Source organism: Globicephala melas, chromosome 5 (assembly GCF_963455315.2).
Source record: "Globicephala melas chromosome 5, mGloMel1.2, whole genome shotgun sequence".
NCBI classification, from domain to species: Eukaryota; Metazoa; Chordata; class Mammalia; order Artiodactyla; family Delphinidae; genus Globicephala; species Globicephala melas.
In genome coordinates this window covers 96,941,448-96,957,630 of record NC_083318.1, presented here as the reverse complement: position 1 = coordinate 96,957,630, position 16,183 = coordinate 96,941,448, and the positions used below count along the sequence as shown (strand labels likewise).

General features: G+C 39.7%; 1 protein-coding gene across 1 annotated transcript in view; it reads left to right on the top strand.

Annotated features, from left to right (window-relative positions):
* Positions 1-16,183, top strand: part of ANTXR2 (ANTXR cell adhesion molecule 2) — a 244,108-nt gene that overhangs the window by 62,403 nt on the left and 165,522 nt on the right. The gene's annotated exons all lie outside the window — the stretch shown is intronic.

The window sequence follows — 16,183 nt, the reverse complement described above, 5'->3', positions numbered from 1 at the left end:
ACTGGGGATTTACTGACAAGAAGCATAGATTTACAGAGAAGCTAAGAGTCTACGTGAAATCGTGATGGGAGTATGTTCTTACAAGCAATTTTCACATAAGGTTATTTAATCATAGACTTAAGTGGAAATTGGATAATCTATAATTTCCTCTCTTAATCAACATTCTCATTCCCTAAATAGATTTGGAGAAGGCCAGGATACTGAGAACACTGTGGGCAAGTGTGTTCTCATTGGTTCATCTGGATTGCTAATTCAAAGTATAAAACCTCACCTCTCAATTACTCACTTAACATTCCAGTACATTTTTGGAACAACGGATAATTTTGGAGGCTGCCAAGCAGATGGATAAGTGGTAACTGACTTAGCAGATCTAGGAAAGCTGAAACCTAAGCTTACCAATAGGCTAATTAAAACTGCTGAACCCTGGAATTGCTCCTGAATTGAAACCACAGGTGCTTCTGAAGGTGAGAATGCAGGGTGGGGTTGAAAGCAAGAGAATAGGTTGACAGTGTTGTGTTATAAGGAGGAGCTCCCATTCCCCCTATTCTATCTCCTCCCCAAGCAGAAGCCTGCAGGTTAACTGGTTGAACCAAAGATGTTTTGCTCATAGAGATTCCAGATACAGTTAAGAGTGGAGAGGAGATACCATAATAAAGTGGTATGTGAAAGTCTGCATTATGAAAAATGAGACTCTCAGAACCCTTTTCCATGGGGTTCTTAACATACAGAATACTGGAGGCCAAATTTATATTCTTCAGGCAGGAGATTGTAGGATTCTTCTCTGGGAAAACACAGCCCATGGGGAAAAAAGAAAAAAAAAAACCCTATAGATATTACAGCTCTTTTGGAAAAATAAGGGGAGAGAAATATCTACATGCAAGGCAGTGATATAAGGGAGTTAAATCTCTCTCTTATAGCATGTTTTCATTAGTGAAAAATCAGGGTATATCACAATAAGCATGTTATTTGTTATTACATAGTATTGGAAATATAAAGATAACACCAGAAAATGCTGTTAAAGTATTTGAAAGTGGATTTAACTATTTTCCTCTTCTTATCAAGGATTAGGAGTGGGGTAAGAAGATGAGAAAGAAACAGTGCTAATTCTAGTTAGGAAGAAGAGAGATATCTTTCCTAACTAATCTTTTGTTGACTTAACTCCTTTGTGGAACAAGGTGGCATATAAATAATTCCAAAGTATTTGCTAAGTACCTACAAGGTGCAAGGTACTAATTTCAATTATAAAATTACATAGTTGTTATATTTAATAAAAGTACTTTAACTTATATTCTTTCACTTTATTTTCACAATTACCCTGTAGAATAGGTAGGACAACACTTTACAGCTGGTTTTGTTAGGAGGTAAGAAATAGGGAGGGTGGTAAAAAAAAAAAAAGGAAACTAAAGGAGTTGCTTAAACACTAGCATAGCTATGGAAGCAAGATAGAGATGATAGGGCTTCCCTGGTGGCACAGTGGTTGAGAGTCTGCCTGCCGATGCAGGGGACACGGGTTCGTGCCCTGGTCCAGGAAGATCCCACATGCCGCGGAGCGGCTGGGCCCGTGAGCCATGGCCGCTGAGCCTGCGTGTCCAGAGCCTGTGCTCTGCAACGGGAGAGGCCACAACAGTGAGAGGCCCGCGTACCACAAAAAAAAAAAAAAAAAGGGACAATAATTTTGCTATAGGTACCTCAGTGTGACCATTTATTAATTTTCAGTGAAAAGTACAACTGCCAAATGAGTTTTAAAATACCGATATCACCTGGTATGCACATCCTCTCCCCTGTAAAAAAATGTTTCCATGGAAATTCAAATTGGTTGGTAGAAATGCAATCAGAGCATAGCTATGGGATGATTTTCATGGCTGATATCATCAAATTTTGACATGTGATGTCCCTCAACACATGGTCAGGCGATATTTGCCAAGCAACTGGAAAGTCCATGTCAGATGGCCAAGTCATCTTCATCTCTGGATGGTGCTGAAACTACACTGACAGAACTGTGTTCTTTGACTTCATGCAGACCATCTGGTGACACTTATTCTTCAGTGATCTTTCAGTACAGTTGTTTAGGTTAAAGCCTTCCCTTATATCAAGCCACATTCCAGTCATGCCTTCTTAATGAGTATCACATATTTTAAATAATTGGAAAACTCAGCTTGTGCAGAGATTTAGAATGAGTAATGTGTCCAGAAGGTTTTCTGATATACTTATAAGTGCATTACAAGAAAACCCAACAATTAATGAGAATGAACTTGAGTTCATTTTGATAAGATGAAGCTAAAGATGATTACTGGATTAAACAAATATAGTGTTAGAATCATAGGTGCTAGTGTCAGAATATAGAATGCACAATCTGTGCTGTTCTTTATATTATGTGTACACTTAAGATGCTATCAAACTCTTTTAATCACTACCCTATGTTAGAAGCTTTGTTTGTCTTAGCTAGTGAAATGTCACTTCAACAAAACCAAAAGAATTTAAAAAAATACCCACATGCTTGGAAAGCAGAAAATAGCAAAATGTGGGAAAAAAGTCATCTTTGTAAGGAAAGGTCGGCAGAAACATATGGATCCCAAGTGAAATTAAAATAAGGTTTCTGTACAGGCTAGATACTCTGGCAGATAACGGTGCCACAGGCCAGACAGAAGGTTCCCAAGGCCCCAGGCTGCTTTCTTACTTCTGCTCCACTGAAGACTTTATCCAACATTATTTTGGTGATAACACTTGTTATACATCCTCTGGATCCTCAGATGCTAAATCATCCTATAATAGACTTTATCCAGGAAACCTAAAGGCCAGCCATATTTCATCATTTTTAAAGTTTCAGTGATTATAAAACAGCCATCTGTACATGTCTGGAAGCATATTTTTATTTGGGTTATTATTTGATAAGGTACAGACAACCCAATCTTCAATCCTCTCTGATGTGTCTATTTTTTTTCAAGTCCATAGGAAATTTTGTTATATATTTTTAATTTATATTTTATTTAGTTGAAATGCACAAGACTTCTTAAAGTCTTTTAACACTTTAAATATTTCCTATTTAAATATTAAATAGGAAAAGAATAAGTAATTACACAAAATAACAAAGAATACGTTCACTGAAAACTATTTGACAGTATTATTTCATTGAAAAAAAATTTTTTGATTAAGCAAACTGCCCATATGATTAGAATTGGAGACCATACATAATCGTCCTATACAGAAAGCCCTCCTGGAACTTTCCATCTAAAGCACAGTCTTTTACTCTTGTTTAATATTAATGTATTACTAATTAATTTTTATCTATTAGATGCTTTTATCACCAACCAGATTCAACATAGGGAGAGAGTGAGTTAGATGCTACAAAAGTAGCTTTGAAACTCAGCCCTAGCCAATAATCCCTCCCCTGAACCATAGACCTTTGAGCCTACGTAGTTAAAAAGATCTGACCCTAAGCCACCTGCAACAGATGGCTGGCATTCTGCCATTAGATATTTATTCTTTGAGATTAATGCAAATATGCAAATATCATTGGTCAGCTTGGAGATGCGTAGAAGGAAAGTTAACGCATTAAATATTTATTAGTGTTGCATATATTAGTGTGAATTTTTTCATCAGATTGTTTTGTCTTTATGAGGAACACTTGAAGAACTTGTTTGTTTTGAACAAGAATTGCAGGAATGGGTACTTTAATGGGAGCAAGTGAGAGAGTAGTTGAGATGGACCTGGTAGAAATGGGAGGGGGGATGGAAGTTAGGAGAGCGTTGGAGAGTGCTGCTTAGGGGTGAGCCATACTAATCACGTTCCCAGCAGGAAACAGATGAAAAACATTCAAACTGGATCATCTAATGGAGAGGTGATTTATAAAGGATGAGGTAGGAATAAGTCAGGAGCTGTGCAGAGAAATTTGCCTGACAGAAGCTGTGCCCTTTGATGGGGAGACCCTGCAGAACAAGGGCAAGGCATCATGGAAAGAAAACTACACAGGGCATCCATCAAAAGACTTGCCCTTAAGTCTCTGTTCTTCAGTGTACCAGCTAAGTCTTGACTCTCTATGCATCAGTATTCTCAACCAGAAGATATAGTACCTTTTCCAGAAATTCATTGTCAGATGGTATCATTTATATAAAAGCTCCAAATACAGAGCCCTACAGAGAAGGAAGGTTGGAAGAAATGAATGTTTAATCTCAAGGATGTAGACATTAAAGGCACAGGTAAAAGGAAAGGAAGACCTTCTTTAACTGAGGCAGGTTTTAAGGTTAATATATGGAAGGTGATTAATCTATATATATGTGCTCACAGACAAATGTTTCAGAGATTTCTTTGTATAAATACGGATCAATAAGTCAGCCAGTTAGAAATAGTTAGAAATAAATTAGAAAGAGGTGGGTGGACAAATAGGGAAAGGGAAAATACCAAAAGAAGTCCAGAACTTTTTCCTGAATCATTAGGATCAAGAATATTAAATACATATTTTGCTAGTAGAGGTCTTACTAAAGAGAGAGCCAATAATGCAGACACAATCACAAGGTTCATCCCCACGTGCACTGGAAACGGAATAACCCATAGCTTTTAGCAAAAGGGTGATTGCAAACATTTTGTCATATTTCTTCAGAAATTTATTTTACACTCAGATACACACTTTTAGCCTGCATTGTTAACTCTCTTAGTAAGCCACAGCAAGGAGACTTAGAAATGTTTTTTTTTTCTTGTTTCCCTGTGGAACTAGCTTTCAGTTTTAAATCCCGGCATAAAGTAATATATGAAGAATGTCAATGCACTTTACCTCTTACAAGATACTCTTGTAAGAAAAATGACTAGTTAAAAGGGATGATACAGTTCTTAAGTCAACATCAGGGAAAAGAGAAATTTTTTGTTTGATCTCATGAGTTTGGTATTGTGTTGTGTTACCATATAACACGAATGCAGTTTAAAATTCTATGTGAAGTCTCTCCGTTTTGACTGTCAATTCAGGGTGGAAAACCGTTTTGTTAGAAGTGTCAAGGATATGATGAATGGTGAAGATATCAACTTTGTTAGCATATTTTTTTGACTGCCACATGATTCTTCTTGTACTATATCATGTATGAACAAAAGAGCATTAATGCAAAGACTAGAAATTCAATGAGTTTTAAACTAATCACCTCAAGGTGCAATGAATTTATCTGCGATATCCTTTACATATTGATGTTTGTGCCTACTCGGGCTCCCTTGGTTTATATTCAGTATTTGTGCCACAGAAGGGAAATCATTAATGAGTGTCTTTAAAATGCAAATTTGTCAAGGTCAGAGTTTCAAAAACAGAAGCTTGTTGGTTGAACCATGCACTGAATTTTATTTCTTTTTAGTAGTTGGTTAGATTATCAATCAAAATGTTGACTGTAATTGTTTAAAAATTAATTTATAAAAGTCATTTTCAGCCTTTTCTTTGTCTAGTTGAGCTTCATGTGAGAGAAAAATCTTTTAGACAGAAAAGAGATGATCGGTATAAACAATACACATATTGTACTCTGTGGAACTGACGTCTCCCAAAGAATTTTGCTGTGAGCAGAATTTTTGTAAAGTGAATCTTGCTCCCTCCATGACTCTCCTTATAAAAGAGAGGCTACTCTTCTTGTGGGGGACACCTTCTAAGGTATCTTCCTGGTATGCCATCTCTAGGAAATGTCCTCTCACCACCAGGGTGAGGCCCTGTCTGTCGTGTGTCGGTTACATGTTCCTGCCTCTGAACTTGAGTTTCAGTCAAGGATGGACATCTGATCCAAACTAGACCAATACAACAAAACCTTCTTTTTTGGAAATTAGAAATTGGAGCCTACATCTTCCAGATTAGACTCTAATCCCATCTATAAGTGCCATTACACTCTGCTCTGGAGTTTCTATGGGACACTTTGTAGCTTAATGCTATTTCCTTTTGTCTTTCCTTAGTTCACCTTGGGATCTGTTACTATAACCAAACTTACTTCTTCCTTGGGGTGAACCCTATGAATGGAATTGAAGACTTTGGTTTAGAAATGTCAGGCTTGGGATTTCCCTGGTGGTCCAGTGGTAAAGAATCCACCTTACAATGCAGGGAACGCGGGTTCAATCCCTGATCAGCGAAGTAAGATCCCACATGCAGCGGGGCCACTAAGCCCGCACACCACAACTGCTGAGCTTGCACACCACAACTAGAGCCCACGTGCCGAACTACAGAGCCCACGTGCTCTGGAGCCCATGCTACAACTAGAGAGAGAAAACCCGCACGCCAAAACTAGGGAGAAGACTGCGTGCTGCAATGAAAGATCCCGCATGCTGCAACGAAGACCCAATGCAGCCAAAAATAAATTAAATAAATAAATTTAAAAAAATAAATCTTAAAAAAAAAAAGAAAGAAATGGCAGGCTTACTACCTACTTTCAAGACCTTCTGGTACCCTATTCCAACAATGAGATTTCCCATGTGCTGTTTCCTCCAAGCCTTCTCACCCAGTCTTCTGCACAGCTGCCAGTCTCCAGCTTTTTTCCCAGGCAGAACTTTGTTCTCGACTACATGTGTTGACTATTTCTCTGAGGCAAAGAAATTCCTTTCCCTTCCCATTCCTAAAAGTGTCATTCTTCTAATATTACTGTTAACTTTGCAGTTTTGAATCAACCTAGGCTTTAGTATTTCATTAAACACAAGATAAAAAGCAAGAAAAGAATACCAAATTTTATCTATTTTGAAAATAGTTTTAAGTGTTCTCAGCTCCCCAGTGTCTTTCTTCTCTAATTTGTCTCACTAAAGCAACCTGGTTATCCTTCTTAAAGCAAAGCTCTGTTTGAACTCCTCTGGTGTTTAAAATTTATTATTGTCTCCACAAAAATGTCCATAACATGAAAAGGTTTTTATTGAAGGCCTAGGTTGGCTAACTTTTTCATTAAAGTTCAGATAGTAAATATTTTAGGCTTGTGGGACATATGGTTTCTGTCTCAGCTACTCAGCTCTGCTGCTGTTGTAGCACAAAAGTAGCCGCAGATAATGTGTAAGCCAATGGGCATGACTGTGTCCAGTAAAACTTTATTTACCAAAACAGGTGGTGGGCAGTATTGACCTAAAGCCTTCTATGTATAGGACGTTATCCAGCTGGATTAGTTTTACTTTCTACTCTCTCCCTTCACACACTCAGGGCTCCAGTGACATTAAGTTTTTTCCGTGCCTATTAGGTACTCTGTACATTCACTGCTCTGTGCTTCGGTTCCCTTGGATGGAGGCTGGAGTGGAGCTCAGGGAGACTGTTGTTTCTCCAAGCACATTTTCCGTAAGAGGTGACTTAACATTAACTTTACGGTATCATGTAGTCATACTACTTGTTAAGAGTATGATGACAATACTCTAGAGAGAGCATAATAAAATACATGATTAAAACACAATACTAATCCTATGAAACAGGTAAAGAATGTAATCACAGGGTTGTGCCTTAAAAAACATATGCTTGCTCTTCTACACATCTTAATTGATGATGCCATCTTTTCACCATCCCCCATCTTCAGACAGAAGCTGTTTATGCCTTTTCTTTCTGCAGACTTTTCTTCCCTTCATCTGGGCTAATCTTAAAAGCACTACCCATCTTTCAAAATGCAGACTAAACGCTCTGCCCTCCATTGATCCGGATCTTTCCAGCTGTGAGTAATTTCTCACTCTTCGGAATTCCTGTTATACTCCATCACATCATTTTAATCTTGGTATTATAGTTATTTAATTATCTTAGTTCAATAACTAGAATATCTCACTAGAGTATCTCTTAATAGACTGTCTTCCAAAGAGCACAGATCAGTGTTTTGCAAAGAGTGGGCATTACCTATTTGTTTGATTAATAAATTTAAAAAATTTGTAAAAATGAATTTCTTCAAATTGAGACTCCCTTTATCTGATGAACAAGTGTTAACTCTGTAAAAAGATCAGGGTCAAAAGCAAACCTCTGGTTTACTAAACTTTTAAAAATATCCTCAGGCACTTGTGGTCCAGTGTTGGTGAACTTAAGCTGGTATTTTTGCTAGCCAGATTTGCTACATATGAAACCCATTGGCCATTTGGGGATTGACAACTTTCCTACTGCTCCTTTCAAAGAACCTCCCAAGAAAACTGGGATAGATAATCTAGGTGCCATATGTGCTGTTAAAATAAAGTTGGATATGCACTAATCAAGCGGTTTCCATGAGAAACGCAAGGACTCCAAAATATGAAAAATCTTTTAAATTGTAGTACTTATGGTAGGCACTCCAAATAGAAAAATTACATTTCAAACTTTTTTTTATCTTAAAAAATAGTTTATACCACAGCTTAAATATCTTGGAGCAGAAACAATGTGGCTGTTTAAAATGTTATATAAACAAGTTTGGAAGAAGCAAAAAAAAAAAAAGTTTCTTTTTCATGTTGCCTACAAAGTCTTTAAATATAGTGCTTAGCTTAAAAGAGAGATTTTTTTTTTTCACTTTTTGAAAATGGTGGAGACATAGGTATGGGGAGCCCTTCTCACACAACGGATTGCAGGCAAGGGAACAAGGATAGCCAAAATTGAATTGCCTCAGCTGAATGGATGGGCTAAGAACATCTTCATTTAGGTATCATCCCCAGGATAATTGTCTTTTTTATTTGTTTGTTTCTTTTGAGGAAGGTGTCATTCTTAGCTAAAACTTGTTTTGTCTCCCTTCCGAGTTGTCTGTTTCTATCTATAGCCACTTCCATTCTTTGAACTTTGTTATTTAAAATTCTTACTTCTGTGTTCTTAGGAAAACTAAAAAGATTTGTATTTGTCTTACAATATCCTCCAAGAAGTCGATTGGATCTTCTTATTTTTTTAAAAAAAATTCCGTTATGTAAAAATCTATTGATTTGCTTACTGTGAAGGTCACTTTTTTAGTTGAATGATTCTTTAAATTCTGTTGTGCTTTACAATTTTCAATTTTATGCTAAGTGAAATAAGTCAGAGAAAGACAAACACTGTATGATATCGTTTATATGTGGAATCTAAAAAATACAACAAGCTAGTGAATAAAACAGAAAAGAAGCAGACTCACAGATATAGAGAACAAGCTAGTGAATAAAACAGAAAAGAAGCAGACTCACAGATATAGAGAACAAACTAGTGGCCACCATTGGGGAGAAGGAAGGTGGGAGGGGCAATATAGGGGTAGGGGATTTTAAAAAAAGGATTATTGTGGGATTATATGAAATCATGTGTGTGAAACTTTTGAAAACTGTAAAGCACTTTTGAAAACTTTTTTTTTCAAGTCTAATTTCCCTTTTTCCTTCAGAATATCTGAGTTTACCAAGGAGATGAATAATATCAAATGAGTGCAATGGATAATTTAAAGATTCACAATTTCTTCTCTTTTTTTCCATTTATAACCTTTTATCATAATTATAAATGTCAGCAAAATGACTAATGTAAAGTTCACAGGGATTATAGAATATTAGGACTTAAAGTACTTGAGAACAGAATTTGGTCTAGCTAATCTAAATGAAAGGGATTTTTTAAGAAGTATAAATTGCTCACAGAGTCATCCGGATTGTTGAAGAAGGAGAGGGAAGCCTGGGCATTCATGAACAATTCCCCAAATACACTCCAGCGCTGGGCTGGAAAGGAGCTGCTCACCCTGCTGAGATTAGGGAGGTGAACCCCGAAGCCACTGAATGAGCCTCACATGCTCCCTTCTGCACACAGCCTCTGTCATGACCTGCATGCGCTGCCTGTCTCCTCAGGGAACTTGGTTCTGACCCAAAGTCTGGCATGAGCATATATGGGTGGATTCTAAACCATGAGGAAAACCTGTAAGGGAGTTTAGGAAATGTCCATTTTTTAAACTCTTTCTAACAGGCAGAAAGACATGCTAGAGGGGAGCTGGATCAGTGTTGAGTGAGTTTATTCAGTGTCCACCATTTCAGGCAACTTTTCTCTTTTCTTTGATTCCCACCACTTCCCCAGCTGGGATGCTGATAAACAGCAAAATGACTAGAATTTGAAAACTGGCTTATGACTCAAGTTGTGTCAAGATGCATCATAGACCTACGAGAAGAATAACTATTTTCTCATTTCCTTATGTGTAACTTCCTTTTCTAGTGGTGAAAAGTGTGTTATTTATGTTTACTTAATTTATCTATCCCTCTGTATGTAACCACCTTCTCATCACCACTGTTACCCTCCCCCAATACTGATACCCTCATGTTTTAGGAGTTCTGACACTGTCACCACCTGTCACCCCCACTCAGACACTGACACTCTGTACTGGTTGCCACTCTGCCCTGGGGTGGCACTTTCTATAACCCATCTGGTCTCTGATACCCTATGCAGGTGACCCCTGATAAAAAGCCCTCCATGTGTTACATGGGTTTCAATATCCCCTGCCACGTGTTCCCCATTCTGAAACTTTCCTTGCCCTGCTTGGGTCCAGTCCCATCCCAGGCTGGTTCCCTTGTGCAAAATGTCTTTTCACACTGCTCAGGCTCTTATACCTGGCACTGTGCTGCCCCACCCTCGACTCATCCCCTTCATGCTCCAATATTCTGGACAGCTTGTCTTCCAGTGTAGACTCTCTTCTTGCTCTGTTCATGCTCTGACATCCTGCACTGGGGTGACCTCCCTACGTGGAAGTCTGTGCTCAGGCTGCAACTTCTCCACAGTGGACTTCCTCCCCTGTACAGAAGTCTTCCTCCCCTCATTTAGGCTCAGAAACCTCACACTGGGCAACACCTGCTCTACACACACACACACGCACAGGTAACCTCCTCACCTGGCTGGTTCTTTGATTCCTCATGCTGGGCCACTGCCCTCCCACGTGGATATCCCCCTCACCCTTTTTTGGCGCAATATTCCATGCCAGGCTGCCCTTCCCTGAAACAGGGGAACACTCCTCACTCCGGTTGGCCTCTGACACCCTGCCCTCAACTACTATAGCTTCTCTCCACTAGAAGGCCATTTGCTTGGCACCACATAATGGCTTTTGACCTGAACTGTTCAGTAACAGAATGCAAGGGAAGAGAAAGAGGAGATAGAATCTGGCACCTGGAACATGGTGTCAGGGAAATGTGGTACAAAATGAGGCAAGTCCGAAAGGTATAATTGTGTATATGGGGGGCCCGGTGACTATCATGGTTTCTCTGGAGCATAGAGTACATTAGGGGGCTTAACTTGTTATAGGTGAAGATACAGAGCTAATTTGTAATGCTATTGTGGAGGGCCTTAAATGGTTAGGAAATGGTATCTCATTGGCGACTATTAGTTAGGCGATGAGTATGATTAGTTTTGCACTTCAGAAAAATAAATCACAGCAAAGTGTGTAGGAGGCGTGGGACGACAGAATATTGTTAGAATAATTTCACTAAGAATTGAGAGACTGACCTGGACCAGGTCTACTCCAGAGGGCATGAGAGAAAGAGATGCCCTCACAGGACTTTATCATTCCAGGATGCCAGTCTGAGCCTGCGCTGGTTTGTGAAGGTCTGAGGTTGCACATGAGATAAGACGTTCAGCAAACAAGCTGCCAGGTGTTTGGCTTTTTGTGGATGTTCTGGTTGCTGGAATTTGACTGCTGGCAGCTCACTGCTGAGTCCCTCCTTATAATTGTCCTAAGCCAGAGGAAGCTGCCTTGCCCAACGTTATACTTTCTCTAAAGGGCAGCCCCATTTAATGACTGGTCCACGAGGAGATACAAAACTCTGGCCCCATTGCCTCATTCGATTCAGGACAACTGTGAAAGGCCATTACGGGGGTTGGCTGAGGCTTCCTTTGCAACTGTTTCATGTTTCAACTTTCTCTCTGACCATTTCTGCTTCCCTCACCCCTCATGGGTTTTCTCCTGAGAGCATGACCCAATATACCTCCTGCAGGCAAATCCCAGAGTCTCAGGTCTGTTTCTGGGAAACTGGATTTAAAATACACCCAATCTGGGCTTCCCTGTTGGCGCAGTGGTTGAGAGTCCGCCTGCCGATGCAGGGGACACGGGTTCATGCCCCGGTCCGGGAGGATCCCGCATGCCGCGGAGTGGCTGGGCCCATGAGCCATGGCCGCTGAGCCAGCGCGTCCGGAGCCTGTGCTCCACAAAGGGAGAGGCCACAACAGTGAGAGGCCCACATACTGCCAAAAAAAAAAAAAAAAAAAATACACCCAATCCCAAATGCAGATGTTAGTAACCATTCTCTGTCGTTGGCTACATTCCCTGTTGGTCATACATAGAGATATGAACTTAGAAGTAACTGCCCCTTCCTAGAGCATTTTGTTGACTCTCAGGAACTAGTTCAGACATTGGGGAAATCTAATTCTTTAATGACTATACTGACAGAGTTTAAATAAGCTTTGTCATCTATAGGTAGATTTATTATCTTCCTGTGAATCACGGTAGTTATCATATAATGAATCACTCTACACATAACGTGAATATGAGTCACTTCCAGTGTGGTACTGTACTTCCAGGAGAGCCATGGATGGAGAGCCATGGAGTCACTGTGGATGTCATACAAAGTTATCTACTTGTAAATAATATAGATTATATGATTTTTTACACATAAAGAATACGTTTATTTTTATTTTCCTGTGTCTATTATTGTTGCTTATGTGTCTCTTTTGTTTGTTCATTGTTGGGGTCAGGGGAGATAGAAATAAATTAATGACAGGTTATTGGAAAGATGAACTCCTGAGAACTGGGGTATAAATTTTATTCTTAGAATATTACCAGATACATAGTAGATATCAATAAATACTTGTTAAATAAAAATCAGTAAATAAATAATTAAATAAAATTTAACATGAAGTCCATAGGAGCTTTGTGGGTGCAAGAGATGGGCAATGATAGAGGGCCTAGTGGACACTTTTAATCATCAGGTTAATGATGATTAATGATTAATCAATGTCAAGCTATTCTAACTGCATTAAACTGAGTTTAAAGTGTTTTTGGATTTATTAGCATATTTTATGTAGTAAGGTGATAAATTCTAATGTTGAACTAGAAGTTTGGTTTGATACAAAGAATAACTTTCAAAGAGTAGGGGCTTGCACAGATTATGAAGCAAAATACTTCAGCAGAAATGCAGATAATTTGATAAAATACAAATATTTTAGGTTTATTTATCTAAATAATTCAGTGTAACCATCCCCCTCTGCTTAAAAATCGGCATTCCCTATCCCATCCTATCTTGATTTAAAATAGAAAGTTAAACAGTGTTCCAGCATGTCTGTAATGGTACAAAAGTCAGTTGGAAGGCTTACCTGGCCGGTGTCCAGCTGACACAATGCCCGAGTCCTCTCACCTGAGAGAGGGGAAGAGAAAGTGTTGTTGTTGTGACTGCTCCATCTTCATGGCTTGTGGAGATTCCTAAGTCTGCCCTTGCTTTGACCTTCCCTCATTATTGCTTAGAAATAGTGTGGCCAAAAGCGTCCTTCAGGACAGGGGTCCCCAACTCCGGGGCCATGGACTGGTACCGGTCTGTGGCCTGTTAGGAATCGGGCCGGACAGCAGGAGGTGAGCGGCGGGCATATGAGGGAAGCTTCATCTGCCGCTCCCTGTCTCTCTCCATCACTTGCATTACCGCCTGAACCTCTCCCCCTGTCCCCCCAACCCCGTCCCGCCACCTGTGGAAAAATTGTCTTCCAGGAAACTGGTCCCTGGTGCCAAAAAAGGTTGAGGACCGCTGCTTTAGGGACCATCCCAGGGACTGCCCCAGTTTTAGCGCTGAAAGTCCCATGTCACTGGACACCCCTCAGTCTGGAACAAATTGGGACAGTTTGTTGCCCAAGTAATTAATGACCTTCCCACTAATTTATATTAGATGAAAGTGATTTGATTAATTATTGGTCCGTGCTAGGTGAGGCCACATCCCTGCTTTGCTGTAGATCTTATATGAGCAAATGAGTGAAATGATAGAAGTTCCAGAACTGGGCAGAATTAATTACCCAAACAAACAAACAAAAGAAAGGTAATACACTTTGGTATGCCAATCACCTCTGCTGGCCTGGGTCAGGAAAGAAGAACTGAATGAGAGGAGTCTAGGAGGGCCTAGGGATTATGAAGAAGAACAAGTTTTAAGTCCAAAGTATTTTGTTTTAGTTTGGGCCTAGCACAAGACAGATCCTTAGACTAGTGTATGGAGTCCCAGAAGCTGAGCAGAAAATGAGTCAGGAAGCTGGGGGAAGAGGAAGCCAACGTGAGTTTAAAATACTTCCTCCTGAGGATAGAGTACATGGTTAGCATTGTGTCTCATATTTCTTTACCTTCTATCCCCTCTTAACTTGAAACCATTTGTCATTACTTTTTGGCAGATTTTTCCCCCTAGATTTTATTCAGTCAGGTACTGATATGATATTAATTGGTAAAAGTATATGCTATCTTGGATTCTGTCTTCATTAAAACTAAAGCTGAAAATGAAGACCAGTTTTAACCAACAGTAAATAATAAAAACCTTGAAAAAAAAAAACTTTAACAGCTGTTAACACAAGTTTCCTGAAAATGTCAGCCTGTTCCAGTTTTGCTGTGGGAAGTCAAAGAAATTAATGTATCTACAGTTGGCCCTAAATTTGAAATGAGAGGTGGCACCATATCCCTGGAGGCCTGATGGCTGCAGAAGAATCAGAGTTTCAGAACCTTAAGAAGATATGAGACCAAGGAGCACAGAATTAGGATGCTTATAATACAGCCATCCCTCTCATTGGACTTTATTTCTGGAGCTCAGTTACTTGAAAACAATGGAGGATTTGCATTTCTTTTTAACAAAAGTGTAAGTTATCTTCCACTCAATCAGCCACTTGCCCCATCAGAACCCTCCCTACCCCCCTATCAGGTAAAAAGTGGTGGATCCAGTAGATGATAGTGGAGTTTCCATCCCTAAGTGGCAGACATTTCCAAACTGGGGATCTACCTGTATTTATTGAAGCTCTCATCCATTCATATCTCTCAGTTCAGCCACTATAGGGGTGATGGTCCAAGGTACCATTTTATTGTGTCCTGATCCTGCAGTAGCCTCCTGACCGGTTTTCCTGCTTTCATTCTTGCTGTCTCCAAATTCAGTGTGTCATATCAGCTAGAATGATCTTTGAAAAACATAGATCATATCACTTTATCCTATTCTCCACCCCTGGAACGCCTTTAATGGGCTCCAGTCTCACAATATAAAATATCTGAATTCTTTACAACAGTTTACAAAGCACATATACTAGTCCCTGCCTAGTTCTCTTACTTCCTCTTTCACACAGAACTCTAGCCATACTGTTTTTCTTTCTGTTTCTTGAATGTTCTAAGCTAATACTTATGGAAAGTTGGAGCAGCTGGGAATGTTTCCCCCTCTAGTTCTTGGAATGGCTACCTTCTTTGTGTTAGTCATCTAGCTGGTCATTCTCTATCATATTACCATATATTAAATCTCTGCAAACTACCTTCTAATACAGACATTTACTTACGTATTTTTGTCTGTTTTTCCTCCTCAACCAGACTGCAAGCTTCATGGAAACTGGGGCTTGTCATCTTTTTTGGAGCCTTAACTCTAGGTCCTAGAACAGTGCCTAGCACATAGTAGGTACTTAATAAATCTTTGTTAAAGTGGCAGGTTTCTATCCTCAGAGAGCTTGCAAATCTGGCTGTATGTCAAAGATTATGTAAATGAAAAGTTAAATACTCAAGACAACCAATAGAATTGCTAAGACAGTATGTGATTAGGTAGTATATGAACTTTTGATCGTAAAGCCTTGATTTAATTCAAATGAAAAGGAGGAGGTGACACTTCACATTACTGTCAATTATTGGTGTTTATACCAGTGAGATTGGTAGCTTCTAAAAGCCAGTTTCTGTCAGGGGAAGGCAGGTATCACAGGTGTGGTGGGGGAGGAGGTTGGGAATGCAAAATGAGTAAGCAGAGAATCCGAACGCCTGCAAACTTTTGCTCTTGCACAGTTTGGCAAGGGTGGCCTAGCTTGCTGCAAGATGCAACGCTTAATATCTGGAGCTTGAGATAAATGACAGTGGGATGAAATATTTTGAGGTACAACTGTCCACTGCTGAAGAGTTCAGTTCCCACCCCCGACCTCACCCCCATTCCCACCACCATGCTGGTTTCTAGGCTTGGTGAGATGAAACAACCAAGTAGGTTTATAGAAAAAGAGGAAATTGCCTTTCTTAGGTAGCGGTGCAGCAAGTGTGCTTGTGGTCATAGGGGTGGGGCAGAGTGCGGGGGGGGGGCATCGCCTCTCTTGGGATGG